Source organism: Macaca thibetana, chromosome 7, assembly GCF_024542745.1.
Source record: "Macaca thibetana thibetana isolate TM-01 chromosome 7, ASM2454274v1, whole genome shotgun sequence".
NCBI lineage: Eukaryota > Metazoa > Chordata > Mammalia > Primates > Cercopithecidae > Macaca > Macaca thibetana.
This window is the reverse complement of record NC_065584.1, coordinates 38,808,104-38,828,228: the sequence shown is the minus strand read 5'-3', so window position 1 is coordinate 38,828,228 and position 20,125 is coordinate 38,808,104. Positions and strand designations below refer to the sequence as shown.

Sequence of the window (20,125 nt, the reverse complement as noted above, 5' to 3'; positions counted from 1 at the left end):
GGCGGATCACTTGAGGTCAGGAATTCAAGACCAGTCTGGGCAACATGGTGAAACCCTATTAAAAATACAAAAATTAAAAATACAAAAATTAGCCAGGCATGGTGGTGGGCACCTGTAATCCCAGCTACTCAGGAGGCTGAGGCAGGAGAATTGCTTGAACCCGGGAGGCCGAGGTTGCAGTGAGCTGAGATTGCCACTTTACTCCAGCCTGGGCAACAGAGCGAGGCTCTGTCTCAAAAAAAAAAACAAGAAAGAAAAGAAAAGAAGAAAGGGAGGGGAGGGGAGGGGAGGGGAGGAGAGGAAAAAGAAAATGGCTTCCCTGGCCTCAGAAAGGCTGAGCAGCCTCATGGACTCAAACAGGCCTTGACAGAAGCCAGAAACCACAGGCAAAGCTCAGACCCTCACGCGCAAGCCACCCAGGGGCAGCAGCACAGGAAAAGGAGCAATCGGCAGTGCCTGGGCAGAGGCGACTTCCGGAGTGGGGCTGCCTCAGTCAATCATTATACCCTGCTATCTTCCAGAGACAGAAGCCCCAGAAGCACAAAAACCACGGATCAGAAGAAAAAGAACTACTGCATTTCATCGATTGTAAGATGCACATTTTTTGGTATTACATTTTGTTATCTCTGAAATCTGGGTGCATCTTACAACGGATGGCAGGTCAGTTTATTTGGCAACTGTTTTCCTTTCTTAGAGGAGCTAAAGTAAAGGTGCCTCTTCAAATGAGTGGCATGTCAGATTCAATGAAATATAGGATGACTTATGGAGCCCTAATTATGCTGCAGGCATCATTTTGGCCAGTTAGCACACACCATCACATGCCTCCAAGAGACCTGCATTACAAACTAGGAAAGTGGCTCAGAGGGATTCAGAAAATTTCCCAAAGTCACACAGCTAGTAAACAGCAAGAGCAGCATTCAAACCCAAGTGTGCTGGGGCCCAATGCGTCTATCCTTCTCACTATGTTGTCCTAGTCTCCTTTCCTTCTAGGTGAAGTGATGGGGACAAGGCCAAAGTCAGTTTGTCATTTCGGTCCTCAGGTCTGTGGATCCTGGATAATTCTCCAGGCACTCCTCTGGCACCTCTATTTGGGCCCTTATTGCAATAGACTGAATGTTTGTGTCCCCCCACAAAACTCATATGTTGAAACGTAACCCCCAGTGTGATGGTATTTGGAGATGGGGCCTTTGGGGGTGATTAGGTGATGGGATTCATGTCCTTTTATTTATTTATTATTAATTTATACATATATATTTTTTGAGATAGGATTTCACTCTGTCGCCCAGGCTGGAGGGCAGTGGCGTGATCTCGGCTCACTGCAGCCTCTGCCTCCCAGGCTCAAGTGATCCTCCCATCTCAGCCTTCCGAGTTGCCGGGGACTATAGGCACATGCCACCACATCCGGCTAATTTTTGTATTTTTTGTAGCGATGGGGTTGGTCTCTGTAGAAAGTAAAAAGTTTCTCTTCAAAGTTTCCCTTCTTATTAAAGAATAAATCATAAGTGTTAGAAATAATAGTTTCTTTTAAAAACTAACTTTATGCTAGACATACAGGTACATGGTACATTCTATGTCCTTGTACTTTAACCAGGGTCTCTGTGCTAGACATGCTCACAGGCATGTCCCAGCTCGCAGCCTATGCCCCTTCCTTATTTAGGAATGTTATCACTTTCTAAGTCCTTTCATAAGCAACTTCCTCTTTTCCTTTGTCTTTCTATTGCCATTACCTATTTAGAAAAGTTTTCAACTGTTAGCCAATCAGGTTTTAGTTTAGATTGTGACATCTGGCTCCAGCCAATGGAGACAAGACACAGTAGCAGGGACAAACTGCGTAATGGAGGGATAAAAATTGCTTCCCTTCCTTTGCTCAGGTGTGCTCTCGCCATTGTTCCATCTGCGATGAGCACCCTTTCTGCAGAAAGTAAAAATGGCCTTGCTGAGAGAATTAAATTTATGTTTGAGTGCTGTTTCTTTGCAGCACCGGGGAACAAGCATTCTGTTTCTAAATAAACATTTTTACATATAACAGTCTCAAACTCCTGGGCTCAAGCCTTCCACCTCTCTTGGCCTCCCCAAATTCTGGGATTACAAGCACAAGTCACTGTGCCCTGCCCAAGTGTCCTTTTAGAAGAGAGTTTAGGCCGGGCGCAGTGGCTCACACCTGTAATCCCAGCACTTTGGGAGGCTAAGGTGGGTGGATCACCTGAGGTCGGGAATTGAGACGAGCCTGACCAACATGGAGAAACCCCATCTCTACTAAAAATAAAAAATTAGCTGGGCGTGGTGGCACATGCCTGTAATCCCAGCTACTCAGGAGGCTGATGCAGGAGAATCGCTTGAACCCAGGGAGGTGGAAGTTGTGGTGAGCTGAGATCATGCCATTGCACTTCAGCCTAGGCAACAAGAGCAAGACTCTGTCTAATAAATAAATAAATAAATGAATAAATAAATAAAAGACAGCTTAGAATCCCAGCACTTTGGGAGGCCGAGGCAGGCAAATCACCTGAGGTCAGGAGTTCGAGACCAGCCTGACCAATATTGAGAAACCCCATCTCTACTAAAAATACAAAAAATTAGCCGAGCATGGTGGCGCATGCCTGTCATCTCAGCTACTTGGGAGGCTGAGGCAGGAGAATCACTTGAACCTGGGAGGTGGTGGTTGCAGTGAGCCGAGATCGCGCCATTGCACTCCAGCCTGGGCAACAAGAGCAAAACTCTATCTTTAAAAAAAGAGAGAGAGAGAGCTTAGAGAACCCTCTTACCCCTTCTGCCCTGTGAGGGCACAGTGAGAAAACAGCCATCTATGGAATAGGAAGTGAGACTTCATCATACCGCATGTGCCAGTGCCCTGATCTTTACCTTTCCAGCCTCTGGCACTGGGAGAAATAAGTTTGTGTTGTTTAAGCCACGCGGTCTACAGTGTTCTGTTGCAGTAGCCTAAACAGTCTGAGGCGCTTATATTCAGCTCCAAACTGAGAAACTTCTAGGGAGCCCTGGCTCTGTGCTTACATGTCACCTGGATCTGGAGCAGCTCTGTAAATCCGGCCTCCCGTGCCTGACTCCACCCCGCACCTTGCCCGGTTCTAGCTGTGGGTTTCCTGTGATCTTCCCAGGCCCACTGGGCTCCTTACTGGCTGAACCGACTCCTCCACCCACACCAGGCCCTGGGTAAAGAGGTCGAAGTTTCTCCTCCAGGTGGCAGCTTTGGGAAGGACACTAATTGCAAGTTCTCCAATCAGGCTGGAACTGGCAGGCTCTGTGGCCAGGCCAGGGCTCCTGTTTTCATGTCAGCACTGACGGAAGGGGCCACTGGGAAGGCCTGCCTGGGTTCTGGTCTCAGGGGTACCAGGGGACAGCAGGCCAAACCAGGGTCACTGTCCCCCACAGAGGCAGAAGGTCACCTTTCTCTTCCTCTATGCTGCAGCCCTCGAAACCTCCAGGACCAAATATTCTCCACACACGCCCTCCCTGGCTCTGGCTTTGCCCTTGCAGACCCCTGCATGTTCAGTCTCTCCCTGCCAGGGCTGGGGGACCCCCAAGTTGATGCTTCCAGTCTCAGCTGGGAGGTGGCCTCTGTACAGCCTCTTCACCTCTCCCCTAGCCCAGGACCCGCTTCCCTGACAGCAGCTCTCCAACACCACTGTGGCTTTTACTTACTCATGGCTCCATGAGTATTAGTACCCATGATGAGTGGACACTGCGACAGTGCTAAGGTCTCCTTGTAGAGGGGACACAGAGAGATAATGACATTACAGGGTGGTGAGGGTTACAGCAGTGACCCAGGCTGCAGCCAGCCCAAACCACTTCGTGACAGCCAACAGCGTGCACCTCTCCTCAACTCTGTGGTCAGTGACGTCAACTCCATAGATGGAAACCAGCCACGGGGGCAGTATTTACACCGCGGAAAGCAGCAAACTGCAAACCAGGGCTTTTTTCCCCATTCAGCGAGTTGTTAAATGTTTCCTAGCACCCCACTGCAGAGGCAGCATTACAGGGGACTGTGAGCCCCGAAAAGACTGCTAGCTTCATTTGAGTTCTCCCTAAAAACAGATCCTGAGACGAGCACTTGAAAGTAGGTTTTTTGGAAGGTGACATAGAGGAGAAAAAGTCTTGTCTTTTCCTCACCCATCACAAGGCTCATGGGTTGCCAGCCATGAACCCCTACAACAAAAGACAGATTTACAAAAGAAAAGCACACACATTTAATTCATGTAAGTTTTACATGACATGGGAGTCTTTAGAAAATACAGACCCAAAGAAACAGGGAAATTTGTACATTCTTAAGGACAGTCATGAAAAAGTATGTTGGACCAGGGCTGTACAGTCCAATGGTAGAAATCTGGGGAAACTTAGCAAACAGAACAACAAACAGAACAAACAAAAGTCCTGCTTGTTCAGGTTCTTCTTGGCCTCTCTCTGTGTCTTCTGAGATAAGGATGTTAATGCAGATGACCTACTTCAGGGTAGAAGGGAATGAGATCACAAAGTGACCCTTTTGCTTCTGTGGTTTTCTCAGTTTCCTGCATCTTCAAATACTCACTATGTCAAGGTGCCTTATCTTGGGGTGTCTGAGCCCTGTCAGTGATCATAGAGAGCAACAGTGAGGCAGGGGAGGGAAAGGGCTTGTTTAGACAGGGATTATCAAGCCATTTTGCCAGCATGGCCAGTCGGAACTCCATCCTACCGGGCCTGGTAGAGGTACAGCAGACCTCAGCGGTCACACGGAGCTGTGAGCAAGCCAGTATTTACTCACCAACCCCGTCACTGTCACCGTTTGACCCGGGCGCTTCCAGCGGGCTCTGTGCTTAGACCCAGCTTGCTCCTGTTTCCAGGAAAAACGCTGCACCTGAGGCGCTCAGTGCAGGCAGTCATCCTCAAATAGAGGTGACCCGGGTAGGACACCACCGTATCTGGTAAGGGAGTCCACCCAGGCTGGAGGCTCAGCACCCCCGGACTATACCTGTCCTGCCTGCAGAGACTCTGCTGTTCTGCCCCTGGGCGTCCTTGAGACCTGTCAATAAAGTCATAAGATTGTTGTGGCTTAGAAATCCTACCCCAAGCCGGTGTGATGGCTCACACCTGTAATCTCAGCACTTTGGGAGGCCAAGGCAGGTGTATCACCTGAGGTCAGGAGTTCGAGACCAGCCTGGCCAATATGGTGAAACCCCATCTCTACTAAAAATACAAAAATAAAAAAATTAGCTGGGTGTAGTGGTGCGCTGTTGTAATCCCAGCTACTTGGGAGGCTGAGGCGGGAGAATTGCTTGAACCCCGGAGGCAGAGGTTTCAGTGAGCTGAGATTGTGCTATCACACTGTAGCCTGGGCCACAGAGCGAGACTCCATCTCGGAGAAAGGAAGAAAGAAAGGAAGAAAGGAAGAAAGGAAGAAAGGAAGAAAGGAAGGAAAGAAAGAAAGAAAGAAAGAAAGAAAGAAAGAAAGAAAGAAAGAAAGAAAGAAAGAAAGAAAGAAAGAAAGAAAGAAAGAGGGAGGGAGGGAGGGAGGGAGGAAGGAAGGAAGGGGAGAGGAGGGAGGGAGGGAGGGAAGGAGGAAGGAAGGAAAGAAAGAAAAATATGGCACTCAGACATTTGAGAAAACAGCAAAACCTAGAAAGGTCATTCTCTGACCTTCTCCCTCCCTTCTCCGTGAAGACCCTCATGTGAGAGGTGTCCTGCACCATACAGAGAAAAGAAATGTCACACGGGAATGCCATTAAGAATCTGAGCAAACAGGACTTGCTGACTTCCCCTGGTTTTTAAATTTTAGATCCTCCCTCCCTGTGCTCCGAGCCTACTTCTGCACCACTGTCCATAAAAACACAGGTTACCCGAGGGCTGTGAGTCTTCATTTTCTGAAGGTTCCCAAGTCATGTAAAACTGATATTGAATACATTTGTTATGCTTTCCTCTTATTAATCTGTCTTTTGTTATAGGGGTTTCAGTCACTATTATTGCGACGGGTGAGGAAAAGATATTACTTTTTCTCCCCCACAAGATCAAAACTATTTTTATAACAACACTAAGACATTAGTATTTTGCCCTCTCATTCTCTTGTGCCCTCTCATTCTCTTGTGTGTACAGAATTTTCCAGAGGCTGCATGGTATGTGATATTGCAGTAGATTGAAGGCAGAAGCAAATATGAGTGTCCAGCTGGTTTCTATTAAGCCAGACATTAAAAAGATTTGAAAAAAATGTATTAAAAAGACTGATTTGGGGCCAGGCATGGTGGCTCATGCCTGTAATCCCAGCACTTTGGGAAGCTGAGGCGGATGGATCACCTGAGGTCAGGAGTTGGAGATTAGCTTGGCCAACATGGTAAAATCCCGTCTCTACTAAAAATACAAAAATTAGCCAGGTGTGGTGGCACCAAAAAAAAAACCCAAAAATCTGGGATGGTTCCCAGAGGATGGGAAGGGTAGTAAGAGGGTGGGGAGGAGGTGGGGACAGTCAATGGGTACAAAAAAAAATAGAAAGAATGGATAAGACCTAGTATCTGATAGCACCACAGGGTGACTATAGTCAATAATAACTTAATTGTACATTTTAAAGTAATTAAAAGAGTAGAATTAGATTCTTCGTAAGACAAAGGATAAATGCTTGAGGGGATGGGTGCCGCGTTCTATATGATATGATTATTATGCATCGCATGCCTTACCAAAACATCCCATGTTCCCCATAAATGCATACACCAGCTGTGTACCCACAAAACTTAACAGCATTTCTAAAATCATACTGATTTTCTCACTTTTTTGTTTTGGAAGATAAAATTTTTAAAAAACATTTTATTATAAATATAACAATATTTACATTCATTATTTTTAATTAATAAATACTACTTTAACTTCTGCTTAATTTTCATTTCTCTTTTTTTTTTTTTTGAGTCGGAGTCTCACTCTGTTGCCCAGGCTGGAGTGCAGTGGCCGGATCTCAGCTCACTGCAAGCTCCGCCTCCCGAGTTTACGCCATTCTCCTGCCTCAGCCTCCCGAGTAGCTGGGACTACAGGCGCCCGCCACCTCACCCAGCTAGTTTTTTGTAGTTTTTAGTAGAGACGGGGTTTCACCGTGTTAGCCAGGATGGTCTCGATCTCCAGACCTTGTGATTCGCCCGTCTCGGCCTCTCAAAGTGCTGGGATTACAGGCTTGAGCCACCACGCCCAGCAATTTTCATTTCTCACATGGTAAACAGTGATGGTGTTGGGGCTCAGAAAACGATGTCCTCAAGTCTGGAGCTTGGGCAGGCTGAGTACTTTGAACTAAAGGAGATAGAAGGCCTCAGAAGCCAAGTTTCTCTCTGACCTTCTCCTGCCCTCATTTCTCCTTTCCCCATTTCTCCCCGAAGCAGGTCATAGAAACTAGAATTTCTCTTCCCCAAGGCGTGTCATAAAAACTAGAACTCCTCTCCCCCAAAACAAGCCATAAAACCTAGACACTTCTGACCCACCTTACCCTCGAGGTGGCCACAGGACCCTCATCGCAAAAGGGTCCCACCCCATACCTGGGGCAAGGACATGCCTCATAGAGAAGCCAGAAAGAATCTGAACAAACAGGCTTTGCCAAGATCCCCCCAGTTCATTACCATTGAGTCATACCCCCGGGTCTTTGTATCTTCATCATGTAAAACTTACACTGAATACCTTTGTTATGTCTCTCTCTGGTTAATCTGTCTTTTGTAATAAGGGTATGGGGTGGGCCTTGCAACACCTTTTCCTCATACAGAAGGCTTGCTACAGGTGCCAGGTGCCAGTATTCTAGAAAAATGCTTTGCCTTTTCTTCCCCCCTCATTCAGCCCTCCAAAGAGACTTAAAACAGAAGTCATTTTTAACTCCATGAGGAAATCAAGGTTTAGAGAATTCAAGCTGCTTAAGGACACAAAGTTGGCAAGGGACAGAGCTAGGATTTGAGCACAAGCAATCGGACCCTGGGGCCGGAACCTTCAAGCCTACAATTTCCTTTATCTCCTACTACTTCAGTTCGAAGCATTCCTCCACACCATCATACAGTCTTCATCTGCACCTGCATGGTCATACCTGGGGGCCACGGGGGCTTCTTAGCATCAACTTGACATCCGTATGTATCATATGTAAGTGTATCTCAAATGGGAGCACTTAGACCTACCCATGTTCAGGAACTAAAATTCTATGAGAATTTTTAAGTATTGTGTTTTTTAATAAATAATCTTAAGGGGTTTTTTGGCAAGTTTTTAAGGATGACGTTTTTATATTAATATTTCACAACTGAAAGACATTTTAATAGAATAAGACCTTAAATTTCCAAGTAAGAATTTTCCAGACTGGGTCCTGAGACGTTTTCTTTGAAATAAAATGATCCCTCTTAGCCTTGCCGGGGTTAAGAACACAATACTGCAGGAGTCCAGAATGTGCCGCCCCAAAATATGAAGGATCCTTGAGCAGATGCAGGAAAGTTCCCTGCTCTCCCTCTATTTGCCTAAATGTAGGACATAGACTTGCAACAACAAAAGATGTCCCAACTCCCCGCTTCTTTTTTTTGAGGTGGAGTTTTGCTTTTGTCGCCCAGGCTGGAGTGCAGTGGTGCAATCTCAGCTCACTGCAACCTCGGCCTCCCGGGTTCAAGTGATTCTCCTGCTTCAGTCCCCCGAGTAGCTAGGATTACATGCCTCTGCCACCATGCCCAGCTAATTTTTGTATTTTTAGTAGAGATAGAGTTTCACCATGTTGGTCAGGCTGGTCTTGAACTCCTGACCTCAGGTGATCTGCCTGCCTTGGCCTCCCAAAGTGCTGGGATTACAGGCGTGAGCCACTTTACCCAGCCCCAACCCTCTTTCTAACCAGGGAGAACAAAGGTTAACTACTGAAGACCGACTTAGACCCTATCAGCCTGGAGATGGTACCAGAGGAATCCACATTAATAAGCTTTACTAACTAGCCTTTGTCTGCCATTTATTTGCCTTCCCCACAAGCTGCTGCCCCTAGAGACTCAAAGCCCTTTTCCTTTGTCTTGTCACTGCTCTAAAAATGGATTGTTCTTTGTTCTTTGTTGAAGATGCTATGTAAGCTAGAATCCAAAGCTACCTCTTTGAGAACTATTCATTCTCTGAGTGTCTCCCATGTATACATAAAATATACATGTTAATAAACTTCTGTTTGTTTTTCTCTTGTTCATGTGTCTTTCATAACAGGGGCGCTTTTCTAACTACAAACCCATGGGAGCTATTATTTTTCCCCTGCGATACTCCAAAAGAGCGCCTTGACATCGCAGGATTTTTTTTTTTTTTTTTTTTTGAGACGGGGTCTCACTCTGTTGCTCAGTCTGGGGTGCAGTGGTGCGATCCTAGCTCACTGCAGCCTCTAACTCCTGGGCTCAAGCGATCCTCCCACCTCAGCCTACTGAGTTGCTGGGATTACAGGCATGAGCCACCACTCCCCACCAGCTGAGGATTTTGAGCTGCAGGGGATTGGGAGGGCCACAGACGCAGAAAGGTCTCTGTGACCTTTTCTCCTCCAACGCAGATCATGGAAACTAGAATTCCTCTCCCCGAAAGCAAGCCATAAAACTTAGGAAGCCATAAAACTTAGGTTAAGTGACCTTAACAAGGTCACTCTTTGACCTCCTCCCTTTTCCCCTGAAGACCTTTCTGCCACGGGTGTCCTGTCCCATACCTGGAGGCCCAGCCACACTTTCCTCTTTATACCATGTTGTATTCGCTGATTTTTTCTTTTTTGCATGAATCAAGTGTCACTTTTATAATGATTTGGAGAAAACTACAAATGGAATCATCTCCAGGAAAGCAGGGTGTAGGGGAGAAAAACTAAGATCTTTCCTTCACCCACGGAGAGGTTCATGGTTGACACCCCTGTAACAAAAGACAGATTAACAAGAGGAAAGCTTAACACATTTGTTTAACCAAAGTTTTATGTCACATGGGAGCCTTCAGAAATAAAGACCCAAAGACCCAGGGAAAACAGTATTTTTATGCTTAGGTTTGATGAAGGATGGACAGTTTTGGCTGAGTGCTGTGGTTCACGCGTGTTATCCCAGCACTTTGGGAGGCCAAGGCAGGAGGATCACCTGAGGTTGGGAGTTCAAGACCAGCCTGGCCAACATGGAGAAACCCCCATCTCTACTAAAAATACAAAAAAAATTAGCCAGGCATGGTGGTGTGCGCCTGTAATCCCAGCACTTTGGGAGGCTGAAGCAGGGGTGGGTCACGAGGTCAAGAGTTCAAGACTGGCCTGGCCAATATGGTGAAATCCCATCTCTACTAAAAATACAAAACACAATTATCCGGGCATGGTGGCACATGCCTGTAATCCCGGCTACTCAGGAGGCTGAGGCAGGAGAATTGCTTGAACCCAGGAGGCAGAGGTTGCAGTGAGCCAAGATCACACCACTCCACTCCAGCCTGGGTAACAGAACAAGACTCTGTCTCAAAAAAAAAAAAAAAAAAAGAGGGAAGTGTGAGGAGCAGAATGTAAGGAGAGGAGTACCTTCATGGGTGGAAGTGAGGGGCGTCCTACCAATCCTGGGGAGGAGCTGGGAGTGACAGGGACCAGACTGTGAAACAGCTGGCCTCACCATGCTCCCAGCCTTCCTCAGAGCTTTCATACTGCCCTGGTTCCTGGGACCCTATCACAACCCTGGGCTTGCCTTCATGGGATCTTTTCCTTGCGGAGGACGTGTTCTGATTTGACAGCACTTGGCGGGTTCCCCTGAGAAGCAGCCCCAAAGGTGACCAGGACTTGGCTCCCAAATGTCCAGTTATAGCTCTGTCTCTCTTCCACAGGACCTTCCCCCAGGGATTAGCGGCTCCAGACACCAAGATTGATGTCACTTTAGTGACACCTGGGGCAGTTGCTCCATAGGTCCCCCAGTTCCTCATCGCACAAAGCTGTTCACAGCAGATGGGACATTTCAGCTCAACAGATACGATCTGTGACCTTCGCCAGACAACATTCAAAGGCCCTCAACAACATCAAGGTGCACAATTTCCATAGGGAGACCCACCATAAGCACATAATGGAGTGCCAGATGAAGCAGGTGCAGGGTCCCAAATTAGAAGAAAGAAGGGAGAGATTAGTTCTGTCTTGAAGGTATCAGAGCCTGGTATCCTCATCTGTAAACTGCAGGCACCTACTCAAAGAGCCACCAAGAGGAGATGAGATTGTGTATATGAAAGCACGATCCCAATGCTGGCATGCAGCATTTGTTGGATCAGAATATAGATATGACTATTAGAAAGTTCTCTCTTCTATCCATACAAAATCTCCCTCTTGGTAATGATGACGTTTTAATCTAGCACTTCTCAAAGGTGGTCCATGAACTTGTTTCCGTTACTGGACCCCACCCAGAATGTCCTAGGGACAAATTCCCAGTTGTCTTTGCTCCTCTTAGAAATAATCAGAATCTCTAGTGACAGAGTCCTACATGCTGCCTCTTTACCAATCTCCCTAAACAATTCTTGGGCATAGCAAATTTGGAGAACCACTGGTGAAGTGGATAAAACATTGCTTCTGGGGATGAGAGAAACATAGTTTCAAGTCCCAGCTCTGTCACTCACTGGAGATCTCAGGCCGTGGCCTCCTGTTTTTGTTTGTTTTTTAAGGCAAGGTCTCTTGGTTGTCTGGGTTTTCAGCGGGCTTCCCGGGGACAAAAATGGCTATGGCTAGTGATTTATACCTGCGCTACTACGTAGAACACAAGGGCAAGTTTGGGCACGAGCTTCTGGAGTCTGAATTTCAGCCAGATGGAAAGCTTAGATATGCCAACAACAACTACAAAAATGATGTCATGATCAGAAAAGAGGTTTATATGCACAAGAGTTTAATGGAAGAACTGAAGAGAATTATTGATGACAGTGAAATCACAAAAGAAGACGATGCTTTGTGGCCTCCCCCTGACAGGGCTGGCCAATATGAGCTTGGAGATAAGCGCATATCTTTTTTTTTTTTTTCTTTTTTGAGACAGAGTCTTGCCCTGGCACCCAGGCTGAAGCACAATGGCACAATCTCAGCACACTGCATCCTCAGCCTCCTGGGTTCAAGTGATTCTCCTGCCTCAGCCGCCCGAGTAGCTGGGATTACAGGCACACACCACAGCACCCGACTAATTTTGTATTTTTAGTAGAGATGGGGTTTCTCCATGTTGGCCAGGCTGGTCTCAAACTCCTGACCTCATGATCCACCCGCCTCGGCCTCCCAAAGTGCTGGGATTACAGGCGTGAGCCACCACGCCTGGTCCACATATCTTTTGCCACATCAAAAATAGGTTCTCTTATTGACATAAATCAGTCAAAGGATCCTGAAGGCCTTCGAGTATTTTACCATTTGGTACAAGACTTGAAATGTTTAGTTTTCAGTCTCACTGGATTACACTTCAAGATTAAACCAATTTAAATTGTACGTTTTTCAAGCTGTTTGTATATTTAATTAAGGGATGGGAGGGGTTATTTGTCATTTATAATATTGGTTTTTTAATAAATGTAAAGCAAACAAAAAAATTGTATGTAAACTGAAAATAAGAAAATACATTAGCAGGCTTAATGGTTATCCTTACTTCAGTCTATGTGGGTTGGACAGTTCCCACATACTTTAAATTCTGTAAATAAAAGCCACCTTTTGTTAAAAATTCGCTCAAATAAAACATACCAAATCCTGAAAAAAAAAAAAAAAAAAAAAAACCAGACAGGGTCTCTCTCTGTGACCCAGGCAGGAGTACAGTGGTGTGATCATAGCTCACTGCAGCCTCGACCTCCTGGGCTCAAGGGATCTCCCCTTTCAGCCTTCCAAGTAGCAGCTGGGACTACAGACACGTGCCACCATGCCTGGCCACTTTTTGTGTTTTTTTTGTGGAGACAGGGTCTCACTATGTTGCCCAGGCTGGTCTTGAACTCCCAGCCTCAAGCAGTCTGCCCACCTCAGCCTCCGAAAGTGCTAGGATTACAGGCATTAGCCACATAGCTTGGCCTTGTTTTTTCAGTTGAGATAATAATGGTATGTGTGATGACTAAAGGCATGTCAATCATTTCAGATTTAGGCCAATGCAAAGTAAGTGCTCAGCAAATGTTAGGTATTATTTTTCTCCTGCTAAATGCACCTTGTTGCTTCTGCTGTCCCTTTGTGGCACAGATCCAAGCCCCGTCAGCACTCCAGGAATACCCCAGTGGTATTCCCACTAGGAGCAGTCTGTGGAGCCCTAGGAGGAAGCAGGGGGAAGGGTTTGATTTTGCTTCTGACATGCTTTAAGGACACACTTGGCCACTGGAGGGCAGCATCCACTCGCTCGTTTTTAGGAAGGACATTCTAAAAAAGGATTTTCCAGCTGCAGAGGTGCAGAAGATGGAAAGAAGCCTTCATGGGGGCTTACTGGACACTGGGTTAGTTGTTTTATCCTAGTGGTTCATTTTATGCATCCTATTCCAGGCAGCCCTTAGTAAACAGATATAGCCTATCACAGAATACACAAAATAGGTTCTATAATTTTTTCTTTTCTTTTTTTTTTTTTTTTTTTTTTGAGACAGAGTGCTGCTCTGTTGCCCAGGCTGGAGTTCAGTGGTACAATCTCAGCTCACTACACCCTCTGCCTCCTGGCTTCAAGCAGTTCTCTCCTGCCTCAGCCTCCTGAGTAGCTGGGACTACAGGCGCATGCAACCACGCCCAGCTAATTTTTGTATTTTTAGTAGAGGTGGGGTTTCACCATATTGGTCAGCCTGGTCTCGAACTCCTGACCTCAGGCAACCGACCCGCTTCAGTCTCCCGCAGTGCTGAGATTACAGGCATGAGCCACTGCACCCAGCCTAAGTTCTACAAAAATTAGTACAACCTATAAAACATAACCTATATAACCTATAGAGAGATGTTTTCCTTAAAGAACTGTTTTCTCATTGTCTTGAATCATAAAATGAGAATTTTGTTTCTAAACCTGGGGTCTCCTACAGGCACCGAGGTCTCCACAGGTGACCCCTGCTGTGCCACATGCCTGCATGCCTGGACCCCCACTCCTGCAGGCACACAGGAGCTTCCTATTCTCCTGCCCTGTTGTGGGGGCTGCCCATGAAGAACAGGGGGGCAGCTGAAGGAGCGGTGGCAAGCCCTTCCCAAGCCCTTGGTGCCGCCTCCTTACAGCAGCAGGCATGGTTTCTCCACCTGTGGGTCTAAGTGTTCCAGTGCCATCTGAGGACCTGGTGTGGGGCTCCTTCCCAGCCCATCTCAAGGGTCTAGAGCGAGACTTCCAGGTGAAGTCGCTGTCCCCAAGTAGGTCCCAGAGAGTGGGCTGGGTCCTAGTTTGGGACACCCCAAAGCATTCACTAGATGAGGGTTCTAGCACCAGTGGTTTACGTGGGAGGTGCAGGGGATGGAAATGAGGAAGAGGCTCAGGGAAGGGGGGCTGCCAGTGAGGCTGTGCTATGAGCTCAGCACCGCATGGTCATCTGCGCTGAATCGTGGGAGAAAGCAGCGCCGAGAAACAGCCTAAAACGCGTGCCTCAGAATCATCCCATCCAAGTGGTGAGGGAGCTGAGGGCCTCAGACACCCACTCTGAGGGCTGAGGGCTGCTCTTGGTGGCTGCTTCCTCAGTAGCCTGCTCCATCCACAGAGCGGTCTTCTGCAGTTCTGGGAGGAAAGGCCCAGGCACCCAGATGCAGGTACACAGAGATAGAAGTTTGCTGGAGCAAACTGAAGGGTGGGATGGGCACGGGCAGAGTGGTGACAGCTGCCTCTAGAGGCTGCCTTCACCTCTGACTCAGGTGCCGGCTGCCCATTGTCCCAACAGCGCTTCTCCTGGATCTGGGCTGGGAGCCCACTCCTCCCCATGCTCATGGATATCTGTGCTGCCTATTGACCAGCATCCGCCTCTGGAGAAGCCCATGCCCTATATGAGTTTTGGGGGCAGGCAGAATGGGTTTCTGTTGCTTGTGATAAGGATCCCTGACACGCATTCTGAATTCAGGTGGCCTGCGTGGGGTTGCACTGTCCACCCTAGGGTAAGCACGACCCAAGTTAGGCCTCAAACAGTAAGTGTAGAAAGTAAAAAGTTTGTTGCAGGAAGTCAGGGACCCCAAACGGAGGGACCAGCTGAAGCCATGGCAGAAGAATATAAATAGTGAAGATTTCATGGACATTTATTAGTTCCCCAAATTAATACTTTCATAATTTCTTACGTCTGTCTTTACTGCAATCTCTGAACAAAAATTGTGAAGATTTCATGGACACTTATCACTTTCTCAATCAATACCCTTGTGATTTCCTATGCCTGTCTTTACTTTAATCTCTTAATCCCATCATCTTTGTAAACTGAGAATGATGTATGTCGCCTTAGGACCCTGTGATGATTGCGTTTTAACTGCAGAAATTGTTTGTAGAGCATGTGTGCTTGAACAATATGAAATCTGGGCACCTTGAAAAAAAAGAACAGGATAACAGCAATGTTCAAGGGATAACAAGCGAGATAACCTTAAACTCTGACTGCCAGTGAGCTGGATGGAACAGAGCCATATTTCTCTTCTTTCAAAAGCAAATAGGAGAACTATCGCTGAATTATTTTTCTCAGCAAGGAACATCCTGAGAAAGAGAATGTGCCCCTGAGGGTAGGCCTCTAAAGTGGCCACTTTAGGGATGGCTGTCTTTTACGGTCGAAGACAAAGGAATGAAATAAGTCCCAGTCTCCTGTAGCACTCCCAGGCTTATTAGGACGAGGAAATTCCCACCTAATAAATTTTGGTCAGACCAGTTGTCTGCTCTCAAGCCCTGTCTCCTGATAAGATGTTATCAATGACAATGCGTGCCCGAAACTTCATTAGCAATTTTAATTTCACCCCGTCCTGTGGTCCTGTGATCTCGCCCTGCCTCCATTTGCTTTGTAATATTTTATTACCTTGTGAAGCATGTGATCTCTGTGACCCAAACCCTATTTGTGCACTCCCTCCCCTTTTGAAAATCGCTAATAAAAACTTGCTGGTTTTACGGCTCAGGGGGCATCATGGAACCTGCCAACATGTGATGTCTCCCTTGGACACCCAGCTTTAAAATTTTCCTCTTTTGTACTCTTTCCCTTTATTTCTCAGACCAGCCGATGCTTAGGGAAATAGAAAAGAACCCATGTTGACTATCGGGGGTGGGTTCCCCTGATAAAATTTTCCTCTTCAAAGCTTCCCTTCTTGTTAAAGAATAAGTTGTAAGTGTTAGAAATAATAGTTTCTTTTAAAGACCAACTTCCTTCAAGCCTCCTTGCTTTGTGCTATTAACTCTTTACTAAGCCCTATCCTATGTAGCTGTTAGATACATAGGAATAAGTGCATTCTATGTCCTTACACTTTAACGAAAATACTTGTGCTAGACATGCTCACAAACACGTAGTACATTCTATGTTCTTGTACTTTAACCAAGATAATTGTGCTGGACGTGCTCACAGGCATGCCCCAGCTTGCAGCCTATGCACCTTCCCTATTAGGCATAAGCAACTTCCTCTTTTCCTTTGTTCTCCCTTGCCTTCACCTGTTTAGAAAAGTTTTAAATTATTAGCCAGTCAGGTTTTAGTTTAGATTGTGAGGTCTGGCTCCAGCCAATGGAGACAGGGCACAGTAGCAGGGACAAGCTATGTAAAGGATAAAAATTGTTTCCCTCCTTTGTTCAGGTGTGTTTTCACCATTGTTCCATCTTCAAGGAGCACCCTTTCTGCAGAAAGTAAAATTGCCTTGCTGAGAAAACTTTTTGTCTGAATGCTAATTTTTCCTTGTGGTGCTGAGAAACAAGCATTCTATTTCTGAATAAACATTTTACATATAACAATAAGCAAAACCTAGTGTCCTGGCTGGGGCCACCATGTTGCCTGCCTCTAGCTGGGGCTGCTCCTTTTTCAAGAGTGTCTCTCTGCCAGACTTGCAATCACAAGGTGGGAAAACTGGAGCTGCTGGAAGTCATTTTGCCACCTCAGAGAGAGACGCTTTTGAGAATAGGGTCCAGCCAGAGAATCCAGGCCCTGCTGGCATTTCAGTCTCTGCCTCAGCCACCTGGAAAGTCAGCATTACCTCTGGACATTTTGGTTATTTGAGCCAGTAACTTATCCTTTTTTTTTTCCAAGACAGAGTCTTACTCTGCTGTTGCCCAGGCTGGAGTGCAGTGGTGGGATCTCAGCTCACTGCAACCTCCACCTCCTGGGCTCAATCAATTCTTGTGCCTCAGCCTCCCTGAGTAGCTGGGACTACAGGCATGTGCCAACATGCCCAGCTAATTTTTTGTATTTTAGTAGAGATGGGGTTTCACCATATTGCGCAGGCTGGTCTCAAACTCGTGAGCTCAGTCAATCCACCCACCTTGGCTTCCCAAAGTGCTGGGATTACAGGCATGAGCCATCACACCCGGCTTATCCTTCTGTCTTTACCAGCTTAGATTGGGTTTTATGTTTCCTGCACCCAGAAGGGTCCTAACCACTATACAATCTAATGGTTACTGTCACCCACAAATGACACTGGGCTGGGTACATTGATGACTTACTAAATTTATTATCTCATGCTGATTGTACATAAAACCAAATTATTCCCACCTCCATTTCTCTCTCTCCTCCTGACCATCATGGCCCCAAACTTTGCTGTCCTGTACAGAGCACTGGGATACGAGTCGGGAGACCTGGGTTCTCATCTTAGCTCTGCCTCAGCCCCTGTGACTTACAGCAAGGCAATCCATGCTCCCAGGCCTTGGTTTTCTCCTACAATAAATGGGAAGGTTGGACTCCATGACCTCAAAGGTGTTTCCAACACTAACATTCTATGGACATTCTTCTCCTTCTTCAACTGCATTTAGCCAGTCACTGAGGACCACAGAAGTTCCTTTGGAAATCTCTAACCCATTCCTTCTGCATTCCCCACTTCCATTACCTATATAATAAGAATGGGTTTCTCTCTTTTTTAAATGCTGCTTTCACCATGGAGTGCAAATTTGGAACTAAAAAGACTCCTGCAGTGAGTACAGCCCAGGAAGCCTCCTCTCTCCCTCACCACCAGAAGATGCTGGAAGAGTAAGCAGAGATCTCCATTCATTCTGATCCTTGAAGTCCCAAATGAGCCTCAACCACCTGATCTTACCAAACCACTCAGTGTTAGCGGTCATGTCCTGCCCATCTCTCACAGTCCTTATAACATTTGCTTTGAGTAGGACTTGGATTACAAATCCAATCCCAAATCCACCTGCACTAACTCAAATTAGAGAAGGGAAATAAATGCACCTGTAATCCCAGCTATTCAGGAGGCTGAGCCAGGAAGATCGCTTGAGCCCAGGAGGTCAAGGATGCAGTGAGCTATGATTGCACCACTGCACTTCAGCCTGGGTGACAGAGTGAGATCCCATCTCTTAAAAAAAAAAAAAGAAAAAATTAAGTCTTGCTTAAAAAAAGAAAGAAAGAAAAGGAAAATGTGTCATGAGGGACCAGGATACAATTCATGTCACTCACCCATGGGCTCGGGCTGACACGTGGCAGGGTCTCTTCTCCACTGTGGAGCATTGTTTCATTCTTCTCTCATCAGAGACCAGCTTTCTGTGCTTCACAGCTACGTTGGCAGAAAACGTAGGCACCACCAGCTTCTGAGCTCCCAAGTTATCTGTCCAGCCCGAGATTGAAGTAACTCTTTTCAGCTGCTTCACCACGCTGTTGACTCACATTTCGAGTCTTCTCGGCCTCTTTTCCATGTGATCCCAATCTTCCCACCTTGGAGACAGGTTTTGGTGTTTTAGACCCAATTTCAGGGTTTTATTTTATGACTATGAAATGTAGCCTTGTAAGATTACATCATGACTGCCTATTAAGGTCTTTTTGAACCCCAAATCTCCCATTTACCTTATTGGCTTCATAATGGCCAATCCCATAAAACCCAATCCCATGGGTTTGATGAGTCCAAGTCATTAAGAAAAATGACTGACTGGGAATAATCACTGGTCCTCACAGCATGCAGAAATGTCCCTGCAAGTTGTCAGATGCATAAGCCAGCACATTCTGGCATGTTCGTTTCCACAGCACTTAGTCCTCTAGTGGGACTCTCCATCCACTCCCCTTTCCCCATCATTCCCACCAGGATTAGAGGAGACGCTGCTTGTCTGAATTTCAGCAAGGACAGAGACATCTTTATATTGCTCTTCTGTAAAGCCCAGTATCCAGCCCCAAAAGAAGAGTTGATCAAGCAGAGCCTCTTCTACCTGGAACTAGGCTGGGCCCAGGGATCCCTGTATCTTTTTTTTTTTTTTTTTTTTTTTTTTTTTTTTGGTGGGGGACAGAATCTCACTCTGTTGCCCAGGCTGGAGTGCAGTGGCACGGTCTTGGCTCACTGCAACCTCTGCCTCCTGGGTTCAAGCAATTCTCCTGCCTTAACCTCCCAAGTAGCTAGGATTACAGCTAGGATTACAGGTACCTGCCACCACGCCCGGCTAATTTTTTGTATTTTTAGTAGAGATGGGGTTTCACCATGTTGGCTAGGCTGGTCTTGAACTCCTGACCTTGTGATCCACCTGCCTCAGCCTCCCAAAGCGCTGGGATTACAGGCGTGAGCCACTGTGCCCAGCCCCCCCGTATCCTTTTACAAGTGTTCACAAGCCATCTTTTAAATAGCTTGTTTCCAGAAGCCAGCTTCCCCAGGTATTGGAGTTTGCAAAATTTCTCTTGCATTGTTGGTTGGAAAAGTAGGACTTAAGGAGATTTCTAGACAAGAAAGCATGATTAGAAATGGAAGATGCTAAAGAGTGCAATCAGAAAGTATATCTTAAGGTAATCTGTGATAAGAGGGGATGTTTTATATTGCCTTTGTTTTTAAGTTGACGTTAAAATATATTATTATTTGACGAGATTTGTCCTTTGAAGACTTCTCTACTGATAGGCACTTCTGCAACAAATTTGCATAATTTGATATAAATATTTTGTAATTATTCCTAAAGGCCAATCAATGGGCATTTATGATGGCTCATAATAAATATACAATAGTATATATTACATAATATACGTTAATTGATGGGTTGCATTTTTTTTCTTTGAGCTTACACAATGTTTTAGAAACAGTCTACTTTTTATAAACATCAAGTTGGATATTCTTCTGTGTTGCATTTGCTAAAAAGAGTCAATAGTTAAGAATCTGTTTCTTTTATATATGTCAGATTGTGTCCATTCAGAATAC

At 46.1% G+C, this 20,125-nt stretch overlaps 1 protein-coding gene across 1 annotated transcript in view; it reads right to left on the bottom strand.

Moving 5' to 3' along the window:
- ZFP36L1 (ZFP36 ring finger protein like 1) overlaps positions 1-20,125 on the bottom strand; it is a 242,883-nt gene that overhangs the window by 62,683 nt on the left and 160,075 nt on the right. The gene's annotated exons all lie outside the window — the stretch shown is intronic.